The sequence below is a fragment of the Zea mays genome, chromosome 1 (genome assembly GCF_902167145.1).
Source record: "Zea mays cultivar B73 chromosome 1, Zm-B73-REFERENCE-NAM-5.0, whole genome shotgun sequence".
Taxonomy (NCBI): domain Eukaryota; kingdom Viridiplantae; phylum Streptophyta; class Magnoliopsida; order Poales; family Poaceae; genus Zea; species Zea mays.
The window spans coordinates 100,682,792-100,700,470 of NC_050096.1; the positions used below are offsets into that span (position 1 = coordinate 100,682,792).

Here is a 17,679-nt window from a genome sequence, read left to right on the forward strand (position 1 = left end):
TCACAAGTTTTCTCCTCCACACGGTATTGGCACTTGCCTCAATCAAACCCAGGGACTTGGGATCCTTCCCTCTCCCGCCCCGCTTGTACTCCCTACTGCAAGCACCTATGTGCGAGTAATATAAGTCTCATTCCCCCTCTATTGGAGTTAGGGCCTCTCCTAGCCCAAACCAGGATAAAAGACTTGTGTCAACTTGCATCACCATCTGGGTTAGGGGCACGCGACATTATTTCACTAGTTGGTTAGGTCCATGGATCCAAACACCGAAAGCCTCCAAAGCTTCCCATCCTTTTGCTACTTTGGAAGCTGGCTTCGGCAAAGTGAACTTAGGCAGTTTCTAGTCCACTCTAATTGCTAGGATCCGGACCACCGCAAAACTGATCACACTTACCTCTTCGGAGGCATACCATGCCCATCTCAAAGCTATAAGGGCTTCATCATCGTCAAATTCTGCTCCGGAGCTACCCAAGGACATGCCTTCGAAGCCAAGCTACATTGAAATTGGTCGTTCCACTTTGAGGGAGAAAGACCTCCAATTTATGAAGAAACTTGGTTATTTCAACATCAAAGTCAATGTGCGCCTCCCTAGGAATGAGGTGACCCTGATACCAGGAAAGGACAAAGTTGTTGTGTATAACACTTTTTTCATGGAAGGGCTTTGTCTTCCAATGTACAAGATGAATGAGAAGACACTGCAACGCTATAAGGTATATATGCAACAATTGACTCTGAATGCCATAGTTCGCCTTAGTGTTTTCATTTGGGTTGTACGAAGCCAGGGGGTCGCACAAATGCTGATGGTTTTTGCAGGGTGCATGATTTGCACTATCAAACAAAGGCGAAGGGCAAGACATGCCTTCATAATAACTTTGTATGCTACAACTTCGTGTATCGTAAGGATACAACTAGGTTGGTCCTCGCATATCGAACCAGGTGGCATGGGGCCTGGACAAAAAGAGTGGTTTTACGCCAAAGTTGATTCTGAGCAACGCGAAGGCTTCAAGAGCATGTCTATGAGTCCTTTAAAGATTATCTTCGGTCTAAAACAGTAGAAGTGCGAACTAAACAAAGATACTAAAGAGTGTTACAATGTTTTTTGATACAGTTGTTAAGAAAATTAGGTCTCGATATTTGATTCAACATGCACTTGCCTATAATATTTATCCAACTCGGACTAGGTGGAAACTACCGAAGGAGGTGAAGTTAGAGGATGAAGAACTTGTTATGCTAGCTTTTGATTTCAAGGAACAATCTTCATACAAAGCTCCTTCGGTTGGATGACTCAAAATGATGAGGACAAATGCAATGAGATATGTGGGAATTACCTTACCAGAGAGCACGAAGATATGTCTTCTATCTTTGGAAGTAGGGGGAAGCTTCATCTTAATAAAGTCATGAATGCAATTGGGTTTGAATACATAGACTATAAAGATCCCGCTGTTAACACTGAGGCTGGGGAAAAAAAGATAAAGAGTTGCTAAAGGTAGCGGGAAAAACCTTGAAGAAGACTACAGATGCTGATATAGAGAATGATGAGTTAGAGTGCAACAAAGAGTCATCTATAGGTCCCAAAAAGATGAAAGCCAAGACTTGAAAAAATCTGCCACTGCACAAGGGCAAGGGAAAGGGAAAGGAAGTGCTACGACCACCTCTTCTATGGGTTGCACACAGATTCTTGAGTTAATGACACAACCATTACCATTCTCTCCTCTAAGTCCCTTAGGACAGACACTAACTCGGTTTTGCCAACCATAAAGGGGACTAACGAAGGAGGCCACCCTTCGAGGGTGAAGAAAATTCATCTGGGGAAGAGGTAGAGAGCCCACGTATTTTGGGTCTTGGAGATGTTGCCTTCGAACGTTCATCATCTTCCGACGAAGACATCGAGAATAAGACTGCTAAAGGTGGCGGATCTTGGAGCATGAAAAAGCAGGAAAATATCTGAAAGATCTGAACCTTATGCTAGGAAAAGACACAACCGAGCCTACTCAGACTACTAGAGAAGAGGTAGATGAGTTTGCCTTTTTTGCGAGGCGTCTTAGTGGAGGTGAACTTGATGACAAAGAAGCTTCGGAGATAGAGAGTAAAGGCGAAGCCATGGGGTATGGGGCTTTGCTCTTCGGAGGGGGAGATCAAATGCTAATGTGTATACCTGACCATAACGAGTGGAATATTGTGAGGAATATCACCCGAAGCGTTGGCTTTCCAGAAGTCGAAGACCAACTGAGTAAAGTTAAGAAGAGGAAACTTTCTCATAGCTTAGCTTATACTAGTACCAAGGTAATAGATCTCTCTTTTTTTAGTCCACGAGCCCACGATGATAGTTGTGGCATCAAGTTTCTAAGTAGACGAGCCCACGAGTGATATGGAAAGATAGTGCTACACAAGAAAAGGCAAGTTTGAAGCAAATACTTACAAGAAGTTTGGAGTTTAGTCTTTCTTCTAGCTTTCTATCTTCTAGCTTCCTATGTTCTTGTATTTGGCAATTTAGGGACTAAAATGGAATAAAATGGGGGGACTAAAAATTAGTCCCTACAAACCAAACACCCCCTAAGACTAAAGGTATGTTTGGCTTTTTTAGTCTAGGAACTAAAGTTTAGTCGACATACTAAATTTTAGTCTCTATCCTGTTTGGTTACATGGACTAAAAGTATTCAGAACGTATAAATGACTCATAAGAAGACTAAAATGCTGCTTAACATTCTCCCGCCGTTTGTGCAACTGATAAATGAGGGAAAAATGTGGAATTAATATGATTTAGTCAAATAGGTTGTTTGGTTCCATCGTACTATAATTTAGTCCCAGATATTTGAATGACAATTATGAGTAATAAATGTTGTTTAATTATAAAACTAATTACGTAGGCGAAGACTAAATGGAGAGACAAATTTATTAATCCCAATTAAGTTTACATTTAACAAGTATAATTGATATTCAAATATTCGATGTGACACGAACTAAATTTTAGTTTAGAAAACAAACATCAGGGACTAAAGCAATTTAGTCCCACTGTTTAGCTATTTATAGACTAAATGAGACTAAAATGAATAAATAATCTTTAGTTATTCAAACCAAATGGGGCCTAAGAGTTCATGTAACTTTTGATTTTGTGTATCCATAATTCCATATGTGAATTTATAGACGAGATTTGTACCTATTATTTAAAAAGATACTCTCTTCGTTTTTTTATTTATCGCTGTTTATTTAAAAAATGAAATAACGAGCGATACATATTAGAGAACGGTTGCGTTGCATCAATTATGATTTTGTGGACTAAACCTCAGTACTCGGACGTAGATACGTGAGCTCCACCAGGACTTCGTTTTAGACGCGGACATAGATCAGGTCTTGGTATTGAAATCGGATAGGATAGAGACGCATGGTATGTGACAAGGATAAAGATTTAATATTATCGGAGAGATGATAACTTTGCCGTATTTTTAGTTGTAGAGAGAGAAAAAAAAACTTGTCTCCCTATCCTCGTATGCAACTAGAAAAAAAATTATTTTGTGCTGAAAAAAGCCGTAGGTTCATAACCTCACAACAGTCACAAGCCAAGCAAGTCAATGATACAACAAATAAGCAACAGAGGCTGTATACACGGCCGAAAAAACAAGTACCAAAAATCCAAGCTGGCACGGCAGATCTACCAGTCTTTTGGCCCAGCTAGCTAAGCTGCGCCTTTGTCGGCCCAGCAAAGCACCACATTTTCGTTTTCCTTTAGTCCCACCTCGGCGCCGCTGGCAATCAAGGACGAGCTAGCGGCATATATAAGAAAGTCCCGGACTACCTTTGTTCCATACTTACCTGGACGAGGTCGATGGGTGATCAAGAAGACCTATGGCCTAGACCAGTGGCTCACATTGCACTTGGTTAGTGCGCTGGTCTACCATCTTCCTAAGTGGAAGAGTGGACGTCATAATTTGTGGTAGAGGGGGTACGCGTTCGCGCGGCCCCTACCAATTCTATGAAAGACTTTCAGCGCCCTAATTTGTTAGCTAGGTTGGGCAAGAGAAGAGGAGCAGATAGCGTTTCTCCTGAACGAGAAGCTTGGCTCCAGCCTTTGGGCTAGCTGGCGGCTCAGTTCTGCCCTTCCGTGCTCAGCAGCCTAATCGGTTTGGCCGTACGGTTTTAGGCGTCGGCAAACCGTCTCCCACATCTGTGCGGCGGCTGTTCCTCCGCCTCACATCACATGTGAACAGCAGACTGCATAGGCTTTACTGTTTCTGCTTTTGAAGGTTGCCATGTGCTATGCTATCTGGTTTAGTTCTTCTGTCATCTAACGGGTTGGCTGAAGGACAGGGCGTCACGGCTTCAGTCGAGGAGCACGACGACGACGACAACAACAAGAAAATGTTTATCCATGTAACCGAAGATAGCTGTCAACAAACCAATCCATCTACTGTAGCACAGGAATCATAATCTCTAATGGCGACAAGAAATATATATATTTTTTTCTATTGCTAGGATTCCAGGCGTCTGTTTCATTTGCAAAAACAAAGTACCAAAAATGTTCGTTTTGTGTTGAAAACATTACAAATCACTCGATTAAACATCACAGGTGCAGATTTTAAGTCTTTCACGAGTTGGGATCTCTTGACTCAAGAAGCAGACTGGCTAATTGTTCAATTCTTCAGTTGCAGCATCAGATTGTTCTCCGTTTTCAGAGAACGTGAAGTTGGAACCTCTTGCATTGCCTCGAGGTTGGCTAGGGACCTCCATATTAAAGTACTTGTAAACCTGACAAACCAACAGTTTTACTTTAATCTATTACTGCATTAACCGCGTGGCTGATGCTCGCGTTGCCGCGCCAGCCCGCCCGAGTTTGCGGTGGCAGTGCACAGCGTGTGTCTGTGCTGCAACGTCAGTTGCCGTTGAATTTGTGATTCCGATTCCATTGCTGTGGCCTGTGGGTCTCAGAACCTGCTGCTGCGAATCTGTGTTCCCTTTGCCATCGTCATGGCGCATGAATTTGAACGTTACGAAGTTAGCAGAGACATCTAAGGGGTGGTGGCGCAGTTGGCTAGCGCGTAGGTCTCATAGCTATCTGATGAGTGATCCTGAGGTCGAGAGTTCGAGCCTCTCTCACCCCAAAGTTTTTAGTTTTGAGTTTTTTTGGCTGCCCCTGACTTGATATGATTTGAATGATGACTAGATGTTGAGATTTTACATACAAAAAAAATTCTGATTAGTTGTGCTCGCCTCGACGACATGATGATATCTTGTCTAGCTGATCTGACGTGCGTAGCAGAGGAGTCTTTTTTGGCTTCGATTATTATCAGGGAGGGGGGCGGGAGCGTCATTGTTCGGAAGACAGCGCCATGTGACGTGAGCGTGCAACTGTCTCCTGGTCTGGCCTTCTTTAATTTCCTCTCTCGTCACCTCCAACGCCACGGCGCCCACAAGAACACTGAACATGACACTAGAGATCTCGCCTTTTACGATGAGGGTACTGAGCACAGTTGCTAGCCAATTTGAGCGCACGAACTTTTATGTTCTTCGATCGTTGCCGGTCCAGGGACCACCGCTATTTTTTCTCCTTCTCTTTTGGTGAACACGTAGACTCGGAGTGAAGTGATCCATGGATGCATGTATTTTCCACCACCTTTTTTGCTTTTTAATTTTAGCTGTGGCTGCAACGCAAAGCAGCTGGAGGAATCTAAACCAGTGGGTGACCGGGTTGAAGAATCGGAAAGAAAGAAAGGAAGGAACTGCATGCGAAGACACCGCTGATTGCTCGCAAGTCTCTCGACCATTCGCTCTTCCCGCAATCCCGCGCCTTCGCTGTCTGAACTCTGAACCTTCCTTTGCTTTACATTAAAAAATCGCAAGATATGGCTTCTAGAAGGGGAATGGGCGCGGCGGTCTTGGGAACAGACGGATTATTTTACAGTAAGGCCTTGTTCGTTTGTGTCGGATTGGTGGGTCGGAACGATTCCTGATCGGATTGCTTCTCTAATTTATATAAACTTTGATTAGTTGGATAGGCCTTGTTCGTTTCCATCGGATTGCACCCGGAATCGTTCCAACTAATCAAAGTTTATATAAATTAGAGAAGCAATCCGATCAGGAATCGTTCCGACCCACCAATCCGGTAGAAACGAACAAGGGCTTGTTCGTTTCTATCGGATTGCACCCGGAATCATTCCAGCTAATCAAAGTTTATATAAATTAGAGAAGCAATCCGGGTAGGAATTGTTCCGACCCACCAATCCGACACAAACGAACAAGGCCTAAACCGTTTGATTTTTCTCGCCACGGATTGGAGAGAAAAAAAAGAGAGGAGATACTGCCATCGGAAGTACTAGTATTTATAAGCAGAAAAAAAACTTTGAAGCGTAATTACTCCTCTTTTCAGTACAGGTAAAGCCCTATCCGGCAAGTAATTACTCCTCTTTTCAGTACAGGTAAAGCCCTATCCGGCAGCAAGTCTATGAGCATGCCAAGCTGGAGTGAAGTACAAGGAAAATGTGTACAAGATGAGTGAAAATACACTTGAGCCACATCACGCTGATCCATATGTATGTACCGGTTGAGAACCGACTACCACCAGATTCCTAACCGGCACTAGGTATTCAGGGATAAAGGTCCTAATCTTTAGTTTCAGTTGCAATACTCGATACTAAAGGATCTGTCTTTAATATAAATTCTAGGCTTGAACTCAGGGACGAAGCTAGCTTAAAAACTACCCTGGTGCACACTCTATCAAACACAAAGTAAAGCATAGAGTTTGAAATGAAATACATAACAGATTTTTTGGAAAACGAGGTTCGGGATGCTATCTTTTCAATGAACCACAATAAGGCTCCTGGCCTTGATGTGTTTCCATGTTGAGTTCTATCAACAGTGCTAGGAAACTGTCAAGGATGATTTAATGCAAATGTGATACCCGGTTTGCAAAGAAGAGAAGTTGGGGGTTGTTTTTTTTTGTTGTTTTTTTCCCTCATCCAGTTGTTGTTTTGGGGATTTGGAATTTTGTGAATAACATTCGCAACTAGGGCAGTAGATTTTTTTTTTGGTTTGACATTTGCGTTGCGGTCGGGAGCTGTCGCGTGGGTTAGTTGGGCCGCAACTGGTGTTTCGGCCCATTAGGCCTCCCAAACCCTAGCCGCCACCCTCCTATCTACTCCCCCTCAAGGCTGCCGCCCCCCCCCCCACTCCTCATTTCCCCTTGGCCGCCGCCCCCCCCTGTCCACCTCCTCCTCCCTCCATTGTTGCAGCCACCAAAACCCTAGCCGCCCCCCCCCAATCCCCTCCTCCCTAGGTGCTACTCCGTGCCGCTCGGATCATCGTCTTTTGGTGCGAATCTCCAATCATTTTGGTGGAAGGAAGAAGGGAGGAAGGAAAAGGGGAGAACCCAAGGTGATTTTTCTTTTGTGTTCATCCCTTGTTCATTTGCGCTGCGATTCAATGGATTAGATGTTGCGTTTGCGATTAGATAGAGGGGGGGCTGTCCAGAATTTTGCGTGGTGGATGAACAGCGGTAGTTCCAGCAGTTTTTAGTTTTTTTTCGTGAAGATTTAATGGGGATCAATTTGGGAATCTTGTAGAACTTTGTTTTATCTTTCCAACGAGTATTTATGCGCTCAATTTGGAGTTATAAATTAAAAGTTATCATCGTTTGAATCCGGGTATGTGGCTGTCCAGAAAACAGATTTTTCAGAGTGATGAACAGCAGCAGTGTTAGCAGTTTCTGGGAATTTTTCGGGAGCAATTAGTGTTAATCAGTATTAGAACCTTGTAGAACTTTGTTTTATCTTTCCAACGAGTATTTATGCGCTCAATTTGGAGTTATAAATTAAAAGTTATCATCGTTTGAATCCGGGTATGTGGCTGTCCAGAAAACAGATTTTTCAGAGTGATGAACAGCAGCAGTGTTAGCAGTTTCTGGGGATGTTTCGGGAGTAATTAGTGTTAATCAGTATGAGAATCATGTAGGGCTTTTTCTTATCTTTCCAACAAGTACTTATGCGCTCAAATCGGAATTATATTTTAAAAGTTATCGCTGTTTGAATCCGCGTATGTCGCTGCTCAAATCAGAAAAAAAACAGATTGCAGGGTTTATTTTGAGGACCGTTTAGAGGTAAGTAGATGTTAGAATTCAATCATGAGTTGTATATAAAACTTGTGGGGAATTTTATGTAGTTGTCTCTGAAGTTTTTGTTTATTATCACTGCTGTCCTAAATTTTAAGTTATGGACTTGTTAAGCAGCGCCGCTGCAGTTTGGTTAGTGAGGGGAGAATTGTTACCGTGGCGGGGTTTGAGATTGCGCGTAGGTGCGGTGTTGTCTTTGAGTTTTTTTTCATGAGAATTTGGTGCACTAAGTTGGGTGTCAAAAACAGGTGGTGGACTTCCGGATCGTTCTTAGGGATTTTGCCCTAACTTCGGTAAAGGCAAGTAAAACAGTGATGGTTATTTCGTCTTTTGATTGAAGAGGCTCATACTTGATTATGTTTGTGCTATTTGTGTTCGTATCCATTTTCCTAATTGGGTACCATCGTTTGAAATTATTTATGCTTTATTGATTATACATGTGGAGGGTGTGGTTTGATCATGTTACCCATGTGGTTATTGATGTGAAATGGGTGGAAGTATATGTCTAGCACATTTTATTTGGGAAGAACTCATGTTGTTGACATGCATAATGCATTCATCATCCATTGCATTGAAGTTTTCGTCGCGATCTTATGGTCCGACCGTACCGGTACAAATGAGCATCATATGTTTCCCGAGAAGGGGTATGATGCAGCTTCATATCCTTAGAGGTATGAAGGCAGAAGTCATGTTGCATCTGTAGCCATGTGCATTCATGGGTGAAGTGTGGAACCTATTTTGGTGATGTGGATAAGGTGGATCTTTACTTTGTAATTCATCTTGGCATTGAGTAATTGATTACTTGCTTACTTGCTGCAAATTAATATTTAAGGAAGAAGTGGGGAACCATGTGGTTGCTTATGCACGGTTGGCTTGCATTGTCCAACTGTTGTTTGTTTTTTTTACTTGCTGAGATGTGTCATCTCACTCTTGCATTGTCTGATGCAGGCACCTGATCTTTGCTTTGGGAAAGAAGGGATGTAGCAGCACGGCCACCACACTTTTAAATAAAGGAATAACTGTTTATTAATGATGTTAAACAGGAAGGGTCAAGTCTAGGGAATTATTACATTCTAATCTTTCATGGTAGTTGAACTGTTTAGTTTGGTGGGCTGAGATGTCTATCTTTTGTCTGGTCATGAATGTTTTTTTTCTACCGTTGCATTTTGATTATACTATGGCAATTATCTTTCTTTTATATCCTGTATAAACTATATGCTTCCCTTGTTATGCTACTTTCAAGGGAGGTGCTGCCGGATTTTGCAGTACTTTCTTTCTCTATGTGTTGCATGAGTCTTGTAGAAAGGTTTTTTTTGGTATCATCCATTGTGTGGGATCAGTGGGGTGTTACAGTTGGTATCAGAGGATAGGCTGTAGGTCCTAGCAAGTGGAGTAGTAATAAATTGACACACTGCACATGTAGGATGGGTTTTCGGTCTTGCTATTGATATGATTATGTTATTCTCTGTGCTAGTTTTGACATTATCTAGAGAGATGCTATGCTTATCTCATATACTTATTATTCTCATCCCTGTGGATACAGCTATGCCGCCTCGTAGAGCTCGGGGTAGTCCGCAAGCTCCTAGTGGGGACTCGATGAGTCCGGCGGCAATGTTAGCCGCGATGCAGGCCATGCAGCAGGAGTTGGCCCTTCTGAGGCAAGCCATTCCTGTCGCCCCTGCAGGTGCTGCTCAGGGAGCTGGAGGTGGAGAAGTGCCCGGGGGCGCTGTCCCTGCGGGTGCTGTTCCTGGTGGCGGGGCCGGGGTGCCTCTTCCTGTCAGTGGTCTTTCTCTGATGCAGTGGATGGGCATGAAGTTGGATTCTTTTGATGGCAGTGGTACTCCGGTCGAGGCGGCAGATTGGCTGACTTATGTGGAAGATAAGATGAATGTCTTCGAGATTGCTTATGAAGATCGGGTTCGCTTTGGCACTCAGCTGCTGAAGGGTGAGGCGCAGATTTGGTGGAGAGGCGTGCAGGCAGCGCACTCCTCCTCACCAGGAGTCCTATCATGGGATGTTTTCATCAGGCAGTTCGAAAGGAGATTCTACCCGGTCACCTTTCTGGAGAAAATGAAGATTGACTTGCAGTCCTTCAAGCAGGAGAAGAAGTCTGTCACAGAGTATGAGGTGGGCTTCAACAAAATGGTCCGCTTTGTCCCTCATGTGGCTTATAATGAGATGGAGAAGGCGAGCCAATTCCGTCAGGGTCTGAAGCCTTCTATCAGGCATGCTCTGGGGGCCTTTCCGTTGGTGGACTTCCGTACCACAGTGGAGCAGGCGCTGGGTGTGGAGATGCAACACCAGTACACCATGGAGTCGCAGAAGTCTTCGGGTGTTGATCAACCTCGCAGCCAGGACACGAGGAGGGGCAACACTGGAGGTCCAGCTCACAAGAGGGGCAAGTCTCAGCATCAGCGCCACCATCCTTACCGTGGCAAATCTTCTGACTCAGGTACTTCAGGAGGAAGTACTCAGAGGTTTCGGGCCGTTCCTAAGCCCGGGTTGGGGCTGGTGTGTTTCCGCTGTGGAGATGCGCATCGTCGTGCAGAGTGTCAGTGGAGTGGCAGGTGTTCTATCTGCAGTCAGGACCACAAGGATGTGGTGTGTAGGAGGAATCCCAATGGGAAGCTCAGATGGGAGCCGATAGCTTCCTCCTCTTCTCAGGGCACTATTAATATGATGTCAAGTGCTGAGCAGCAGTTTTTAGTTCCTCTTCCTCCACAGCAGCTTTATGTGCCCGGGACTTCTCAGTTCGTGCCGATGCAAGGTTTTCCGCAGTATCAGGTTGTGCCTACTCCTGCGCCGTCTACCCCTATGCTGTCTCAGTTTGGAGCTCCGCGCCAGCCTCCTCCGGTGGCTCAGTGGGGTTCTTCTGTTAATGTCACTCCGGGAGCTTCCTCTTCTGCGGGTATTTCTGGAGCTTATGTGCTACCCGCTACGGATGGCAGGGAGCAAGGAGACGTGGTGACAGGTACGATTTCAGTTGATTCATTTGCAGCCCATGCTCTTTTTGACTCTGGCGCTAGCTATTCGTTTGTTTCGGAGGATTTTGTGTCGCGGGCTGGTCTTTCGGTGCAGAGGTTGGGTCACCCAATTTTGGTCAGTTCTGCTAATGGCTCCATTAGTAGCTGTTCAGTTTGTCAGGGGTGTTCCGTCATTCTTGCTGATGAGGTTTTTTCGGCTAATCTGGTGGTGATTTCCTTGGGGGCATTCGATGTTATCTTGGGTATGGATTGGTTATCCCAGTATCGCGCGGTTATATCCTGCTTCTGGAAGACAGTGTTATTGCAGGCGCCGTCGGGTAAGGAGGTGGTATTCTTGGGAAGTTCTCCGAAGTTCACATTATCCTTGTTGGCGCAATTGCTTCCTGATCGCTGGTCAAGGAAGTCGGGGATCTTTTTCTCTATGGTGGTGGAGGGCGAGGCTGCCTTGCGGGTGCAGGACATCCGGGTGGTGTGTGACTTTGCTGACGTGTTTCCAGCAGAGCTTCCAGGCATTCCTCCGGAGCGCGATGCAGCTTTTGAGATTAAGCTGATCCCGGGTACGCAGCCTATTCATAAGGCCCCGTATCGAATGGCTCCAAAGGAGCAGATTGAATTAAAGCGGCAATTGGATGATCTGCTGGCTAAGGGCTTCATTAGGCCTAGCAGGTCTCCATGGGCTTCCCCAGTATTGTTTGTTGAGAAGAAGGATAAAAGCAAGCGGCTGTGTGTGGATTATCGCGCTTTGAATCAAGTGACAATCAAGAATAAATATCCGCTTCCCCGAATTGAGGTCCTCTTTGAGCAGTTGAGGGGTGCCCAGGTGTTCTCCAAAATTGATTTGAACTCTGGTTATCATCAATTGAGGATTCGTGAGGAGGATATTGAGAAGACTGCCTTCTGCACCAGGTATGGGCATTATGAGTTCATAGTCATGTCCTTTGGCTTAACTAATGCCCCTGCTGCGTTTATGGAAGCAATGAATAGGATGCTGCATGAATTCTTGGACGATTTTGTGGTCGTATTCCTAGATGATATTTTGATTTATTCAAAGACCGAGGCCGAGCATGATCAGCATCTCCGTCTCGTTCTGGGTGCCCTAAGGAAGAATCAATTCTATGGCAAGTTGAAGAAGTGTGCCTTTTGGCTATCTGAGGTGGCTTTCCTGGGGCACGTGATTAATCAGCAGGGTATTGCGGTTGACCCCAAGAATGTTGCGGCTGTAGTGGAGTGGAAGAGACCTTCTAGTGTCTCTGAAATCCGAAGTTTCTTGGGGCTTGCTGGGTATTATCGGCGTTTCGTACCAAATTTTTCCAGCATTGCTAAGCCTTTGACTAGGCTCTTGGGGAAGGGTGTTCCCTTCGTCTGGTCCAGCGATTGTGAGATCAGTTATCAGTCATTGAAGAGCAAGTTGGTGGACGCCCCTATCCTAGCTTTGCCTGAGAGCGGTAAGCGTTTCACAGTTTATACGGATGCTTCGCGTATTGGTCTTGGCTGTGTGCTGATGCAGGAAGGCAGGGTGATTGCTTATGGCTCAAGGCAGTTGAGGAAGCATGAGGGGAATTATCCAACTCATGATTTGGAATTGGCTGCGGTGGTTTTTGCTCTAAAGTCGTGGAGGCATTACCTTTATGGCGAGGCTTGTGACATTTTCACTGATCACAAAAGTCTCAAGTATATTTTTACTCAGAAGGAGCTGAATTTGAGGCAGCGTCGGTGGCTAGAATTGATTAAAGATTATGATTTGTCCATTCATTATCACCCGGGGAAGGCTAATGTGGTGGCGGATGCCCTTAGCAGGTCCGGGGTTCCAAAGGTGGCCTTGCCGTTGATCGCTGATCTGGACCGTTTGGGGATCGCTTTGTGTTATGTCGGCACCGCTAGCGAGGAGACTCAGATGCTTATTCAATCCTCACTTATGGAGAGAGTGCGTGCGGCTCAGCAGCAGGATCGTCTTTTGCAGGAAGCCCGAAGGAGGGTTGGTGATGGTAAACCGCGGGAGTTCACCATTGATGAGAATGATTTGGTTCGTTTCAGGGGCCGTCTTTGTGTGCCTCAGAAATCAGAGGTGAAGCTGGATATCCTGCGAGAAGCTGTCACACCCGGTTTTAGAAGGCAAACCGAATGCGAACCATGTACGTGCCAGGATCAGTTATTCACGTACACAGCAGTTACATAATATGGACATCATCACTCAGTGCTCGAAATAGTATTAAAAAGGGATAATAGTCGATTACATCATACGTCTGAGACGTCCATATAGTTCTTACAATAAATCAAAGTGCGAAAACGAAACGTAGATAGCACGGCCTTCACAGGCAGCCGACTGGGGGTTGCCGCTAACCCACACCTAGAACTCGTCGTAGTCTTGGAACTCCTGGAAGTCTCCTTCCACAACTTCATCTTCGCCTGAGCAGTGGTTGCAATGCTGACAACCTGGGGGGGGGTTTGGTGTGTAGAGCAAGGGTGAGTACACATCAACATACTCAGCAAGTATCCTGTTTGGCTGTAGTGGACTAGCTTTATGTGGGGATAAGTCAAGCAGTTGCTTTTAGTTGGTCAGGTTATTACTTACTAGTAGAAAGCCAGGTTTTAACATTAACCCAAGTTATTAGCCCAATGTATCCTTTCCAAACGGAAAGAATACCACTTACCAATACCATAATCATAACCAGAACCATCAATCTCATTGCCACCTGTACCAAAATATCTCTGATCAAGTATCACTAATCACTGGAGCTCCCTTGGCCGCTCATAACCGTGAGCACGGCTGATATATCAGTTTCATAACACTCTGCAGAGGTTGTGCACTTTACCCACAAGCCGTGATTCCCTCTTGCCTCGGGCCGATCAAACCCTTAAACACTACCAAGGTGAATAGGCAGGGTTTCACTACGTAGCCTTTACAAAGATTCCCCGGGGCTGTAGCCACCCGTTAGGTTTCCTAAATGCACCGCACTCCTCCCCAAGGGGCGAACCCAAACTTGGCAGAGCGAGCCGCATACACCGAGCCCCATTGACGGCACGACGGCTAAGTGAACTACATCCCGGATCCTCTAATTATTCAGCTAAGGGCACCCCATTCCACCCTCATGGTTGCACTGTTTTCCCGGGCGGTCATCCATAGAACAGGTCCTTACGGAGAGGCACTCGAGAAACCGCTCGAGTCCCCTTGAAAACCACAAGTATAATCATAAAGAAGAACGGGAAAACAGCGTATCATAGATAATCACATCATGTTCATTGATTAGAGTTGAGCAATAGCATCAGACTAAGTAGTAATAATCCGACCCAAATAGGTAAACAAGGACATGGATAACAAAAGCTAGTCAATCCTTAGGTATAAATGTGTAATGCGGGAGGTGAATTAAAGAATGAATAGGACAGAGATAGGTCAAAGGACACTTGCCTCCACCAACCGACTGCTGCTCAGGGGCTTCTCCTGCGAATTCCTCGGGCTCTTCGACCGAATCGTTCTCTATGCGAGCGCAAACATACATACATCCATCCACATATTTAATACAAAAGAACAGTACACCATACAAGATAACAAATAAAGCGAATATGCATCAAGTATGACATTCGATATCGCATTTGTTATGGTTAGAAAGAAACAGGAAAGGGTCTCGCAGGGGGTTAAATCTTATGCACTAATGACACAATTGGTTTTTAACAAAATAATTCTGTTATATATATTTATATATACTAATGGAAACCTAATCACTTTTAGTTGATCAACATTGCACAGGGTAAACAATTAACTACGTGAATCAATAGCATAACGGAATTTTAAATTAAACTTCCTATTTTCCCATAGCATGAACAGTGATTAGCCTACTTAAAATACAGTAATTATAATCACAGAAAGTAAATAAAATAAAAAAAAATAAAATAAAAAAAACAGAGGGGGGGGGGGCGGTTGAACCGGCCCTAGGGCGGTTGAACCGGCCCTAGGCGGGGCGCGCAGGGGGCGGCCGAGCGGCCGAGCAGGGGGGGGGGCGGGGCGGCCGAGCGGCCGAGCCGGCCGAGCCGGCCATGGGGGCGCGCGCGGGGGGGGGCCGGGGGCGCAGCCAAGGGGCCGAGCGGGCGGGGTGGGGCGGGCGGCCGAACCGGCCATGGGGCCGAGCGGCGAGAGGAAGGGGAGGGAGGAGAGGGGAAGGGAGGAGAGGGAGGAGGGGGGGGGGCTCACCGGCGTCGGGGATCGACGGCGAGGGGCGGCCGGCGGCAGGGGGCGGCGCGGCGACCTAGGGCAGGGGGCGGGTAGGGGGTAGGGGCGGCGGCCTAGGTGGGGAGGGAGAAAATGAGGGGGGAGAGGGAGAGGGTTAGGGGATAAGGGAAAGAGAGGGGGGGGCGGCTGGGCCTATTGGGCCCAAGGGGGGGGGCGCGCAGGGGCCTGGGCCGGCCGGGGTCGGCCCACGGCGCGGGAGAGAGAGAAAAAGAGGAGAGAGAAAGAGAGAGAAAAAGAAAGAAAAGATCTCCTCCTCATTTTCGAAATCCGATCTTTCTACATGCATGCATTTGCACTTTCAAAGCAATCAAAAGAAATGCAAGGTTCGGCATGGTGCATCAAACAACATAAGGTATTTAGGGTTTTTCCTACACGGGAGATCCAAACCGAATCCCGCTAAACTTTGAAAAAGGTCAAGGTTTAGCGAGGGAAAAAGAAAAGGGAAAGGTAACGCCCGAATTTTGGCGAGTAAAGAAAAGAAAAAAATTCAACTGCAAAATTCGGGGCGTTACAAACCTATCCCCCTTAAAAGAATCTCGCCCTCGAGATTCAGGGCTGGCTAGCAAAGAGCTCCGGGTACTTGGCCATCAGATCATCTTCACGCTCCCAGGTTGCTTCTTCCTCAGAGTGGTGACTCCATCTGACTTTGCACATTCTGACGGTCTTCCTTCGGGTGACTCTATCTGCAACCTCAAGGATCTGAGCTGGCTTCTCAACGTAGGTCAAGTCCTCCTGGACCTCAAGACCTTCCACTGGCAGCTGCTCTTCTGGCACACGCAAGCACTTCTTCAACTGAGACACATGAAAGACATCATGCACAGCAGACAAATTCTCTGGCAAACTGAGCTGATAGGCCACTTCTCCACGTCTTGCAAGAATCTGATACGGACCAATGTAGCGGGGTGCCAGCTTGCCTTTGACTCCGAATCTTCTGACTCCTCTGATCGGTGACACTTTCAGATAGACAAAGTCTCCGACTTCGAAACTCAGCTCTCTTCTTCTTGTGTCTGCATAGCTTCGCTGCCTCGATTGCGCTATCTTCAGATTCTCTCGGACCATCTTGATGTTCTCTTCGGCTTCAAGCAAAATGTCTGGCCCAAACACTTGCTTTTCTCCAGGCTGATCCCATTGCAACGGAGTTCTACAACTCCTTCCATAAAGCGCTTGAAACGGTGACATCTTCAAACTGGCCTGGTAACTGTTGTTATAGGAAAACTCTGCATAAGGCAATCGCTTGTCCCATCCGGACTGATCTTGCAACGCACAGGCTCTCATCATATCTTCAAGAATTTGATTGGTTCTTTCAGTCTGACCATCTGTCTGCGGGTGATAAGCTGAACTGAAATTCAGATGCGTGCCCAAGGCTTCATGCAACTGCTGCCAGAAATGAGAGGTGAACTGCGTTCCTCTGTCTGACACTATCTTCTTTGGCACACCATGAAGACAAACGATCCGAGACATATACAATTCTGCCAATACTGCACTGTTGTAGTTGGTCTTGACAGGTATGAAGTGGGCTGACTTGGTCAAGCGGTCCACTACTACCCAAATGGAATCGTAGCCGGCTCGAGTGCGAGGCAATCCGACTATGAAATCCATACCAATTTCATCCCATTTCCACTGAGGGATCTGCAACGGTTGCAACAATCCAGCTGGTCTCTGGTGTTCTGCCTTAATTCTTCGACAACTATCGCACATAGCCACATGCTCTGCGATTTCTCTTTTCATTCCGTACCACCAGAATTTCTTCTTCAGATCCTGATACATCTTCTCACTGCCAGGGTGAATCGAATAAGCTGTCTCATGAGCTTCCTTGAGGATCAACTCTCGAATAGACTGGACATTGGGAACACATAAGCGGTCTTTGAACCATATCACGCCTTCAACATCTTCTCGAAAATCTTTGCCTCTGCCATCTAGAATCAATCGCCGAATCTCACTGATCTTCTCATCATTTTTCTGCGCTTCTTTGATTTCGCGCTCCAAGGTAGGTTCCAATTCAACTGTGACTCCTCGCGAATTGTTCAGAAACCCGAGACTCAACCTGTCAAACTCTTTGGCCAACTCATAAGGCATCGGACGAGCGACCATCAGATTGACTTGACTCTTTCTGCTCAAAGCATCTGCCACTACGTTTGCTTTGCCTGGATGGTAATGAATCTCCAACTCATAGTCTTTAATCAACTCTAACCATCTTCGTTGCCTCATGTTCAACTCTGACTGAGTGAATATGTACTTAAGACTCTTGTGATCTGTGTAAACATCGCATTTCTGTCCATACAGATAGTGCCTCCATGTCTTCAGTGCGTGAACCACTGCTGCCAACTCTAGATCATGGATTGGGTAGTTCTTCTCATGAACCTTCAGCTGTCGGG

General features: G+C 45.9%; 2 non-coding genes across 2 annotated transcripts; both read left to right on the plus strand.

Annotated features, from left to right (window-relative positions):
• The first annotated feature begins 3,799 nt into the window (after positions 1-3,799).
• LOC111590809 (U1 spliceosomal RNA) lies at positions 3,800-3,960 on the plus strand. The gene has a single exon (XR_004855831.1). It is a non-coding gene; the product is annotated as a U1 spliceosomal RNA (small nuclear RNA).
• Positions 3,961-5,004: 1,044 nt separating this feature from the next.
• Positions 5,005-5,093, plus strand: TRNAM-CAU (transfer RNA methionine (anticodon CAU)). Its single transcript is given in 2 exon segments — positions 5,005-5,042; positions 5,058-5,093. It is a non-coding gene; the product is annotated as a tRNA-Met (tRNA).
• The last annotated feature ends 12,586 nt before the right edge of the window (positions 5,094-17,679 follow it).